The sequence below is a fragment of the Eulemur rufifrons genome, unplaced genomic scaffold (assembly GCF_041146395.1).
Source record: "Eulemur rufifrons isolate Redbay unplaced genomic scaffold, OSU_ERuf_1 scaffold_483, whole genome shotgun sequence".
NCBI lineage: Eukaryota > Metazoa > Chordata > Mammalia > Primates > Lemuridae > Eulemur > Eulemur rufifrons.
Window position 1 is genome coordinate 22,501 of NW_027183265.1, and position 2,427 is coordinate 24,927.

At 54.4% G+C, this 2,427-nt stretch overlaps 1 pseudogene; it reads right to left on the reverse strand.

The window, feature by feature from the left end:
- Positions 1 to 399: 399 nt before the first annotated feature.
- Positions 400 to 491, reverse strand: LOC138380489 (small nucleolar RNA U13; annotated as a pseudogene).
- Positions 492 to 2,427: the final 1,936 nt, after the last annotated feature.

Sequence of the window (2,427 nt, forward strand, 5' to 3'; positions counted from 1 at the left end):
CCGGCAGGGAGCACCCTGAGTGGTCGTGCAGATGTCGCTGCTGCATGCGGCCTCCGCATGGGTTCGCTGGTTGACCAGATGTCTGGTCCTTGGGTGGTTGACCAGATGTCTGGTCTGTGGTTGTCATCCTGACAGGGAGGCTTCGGGACGGATTTGGTCTCTCTGGCCTCGCTGCCCCTAGGGATCACCCTGCGATCGGTATTCTTCTCGCGCGGGGCGAGGGGGCGCTCCGGAGCATTCCTCTCCTCTCGGAGTTTCTGTCTGCAGTCTCTCGACTTGCTCTCACTCCCCTACCCTGCTGTGTGACTTTCTTTTTGGTCCTTTCATTTTATCTATTCTCTCTTTGCCTTTTCCTGCCCGCCTTTCCGCTCCCCCCCCCCCCCCGGATTCATGGTTTCACGTCACGCGGGTGACGTGCCGACACACCAGGAGGCCCTTCTCACACGTGCGCGTGAACACGCAATCAACACGTTTATGAACTAGAAAGGGATCTGGTGTGACTTTGCTATTATTTCCCCTCCCCTCCTCCCCGCGCTGAGAATGAGTTTCCCCGGGCTCGTGTGCCCGCCTGGGAATCGGCTGCAGACGCCATGGCCCCGGGTCGACCACATGTTGCCCTGGGGTCCACCAGATGTCTCTGGCGAATTGGGGCCCTAGGGTGCTTGTGACGGTGTGGTCACTAGGTGTCGCTCTGGGCTCAGTATTCTTCCTTCTCGCTGTGACTTTGGTCTCTTTTTTTCGAAATTTCTTTCTTTCTTCCTCTTTTGCCCTGTTTCCATTTTCCCTTCTTAATCTCTTTCTCTCTTTTTGTTGCTTTTTTTCCACGGCAGATGGGTGATGTGTGTGTGGAGGAAACGCGGCGTCAGGGAGAAGACACATCTCACACGTGCTCGGGAACACCCGATCGTCACGCTTCTGAGTACCGACCGATGGATCTGGTCCCGAATTTTTTAATAGTTTTCTCCTCTCTCTCTCTCTCTCTCTCTCTCTCTCTCTCTCTCTCTCTCCCCCCCCCTTCCTTCTCTTTCCTTTCTCTCCCTTCCTTTCTTTCTTTCTCTCGCTCTCTCGCTCTCGCTCTTCTTTTCTTTCTGACAGAGTCTCTCGTTCTGTTGCCCTGGCTAGAGTGCCATGGCGTCAGCCTAGCTCACAGCAATCTCAAACTCCTGGGCTCAAGCGATCAGACTGCCTCAGCCTCCCGAGTAGCTGGGATTACAGGCATGTGCCAGCATGCCCAGCTAATTGGATATACGTGTGTGTGTGTGTGTGTGTGTGTGTGTGTATATATATATATATATTTTTTTTTTTTTTTTTTTGAAACAGAGTCTCACTCTGTTGCCCAGACTAGAGTGCCGTGGCGTCAGCCTAGCTCACAGCAACCTCAAACTCCTGGGCTCAAGCGATCCTACTGCCCCAGCCTCCCGAGTACCTGGGACTACAGGCATGCGCCACCGTGCCCGGCTAATATTTTTCTGTATATATTTTTAGATACTGTTTCTGTATATATTTTTAGATATATAGTTTCTTTCTATTTTTAGTAGAGATGGGGGTCTCGCTCTTGCTCAGGCTGGTCTCGAACTCCCGACCTTGAGCGATCCACCCGCCTCTACCTCCCAGAGTGCTAGGATTACAGGCGTGAGCCACCCCGCCTGGCGTGTACGTTCTGTATTCACAGCCAGACGGAAGGCAGGGAGAATGTTACCCTTTCAAAGCCCGCCCTGCTCGCCTCTCAGCCCACCGATGGCACTCTGAATCCCGTGGCATTCCTTCACTCAGCTGAATTCTTCAGCACCCGACCCCCCCCCCACCCCACCCCCGTGCCACGGGAGTTCGTTCTCATGGCAGAGCCATCGAGGCTGTTGCCACACGTGTTGTAGGTGCCTAGGCAGACTGTGCCCTGGCCCCGAGGAGGTACGGAACCGCCTATCGCCTCGGGAGGGAGGGACAAGATGTGTCCGTGTCCAAGGCGACGTCCTGTCGATCACGAGGAGGCCTGCAAAGGCTCGTATCTGCCAGGCATTGAGCCACATCACATGAAACACCGGTGTGTTCCTTCACTTAGGTGGTGTCGCGTGTTGATACTCACAGAGGATGATAAACCCACTCGCATGCCGGCTGAGCCCCCTGTGTCTCCTCCTCTATCCACTGAGGGAAAAAACCGCAACGAAAGGTAGAAAACCACAGGGGGGGGAAGACTGCCCGTCGCTCTCCCTATGTGACCGTCCGGAGTGCTCGTTCAGATGGGAGGAGGTGTGTTTGTGTGTGTGTGTGTGTTTCATTGATTTTGGTGCCATCTTTTCTCTGCAGCTGCGTCAGAGGACAGCGATTTTTCCGATTTTCACTCCGCTGAGTGAATTGCCTTTTGAAGAGAATGTCCACAGGAAGCCTACGGTCCTCCCGCGGGGGTGGCCCTCCTCTAGAAATGAATCT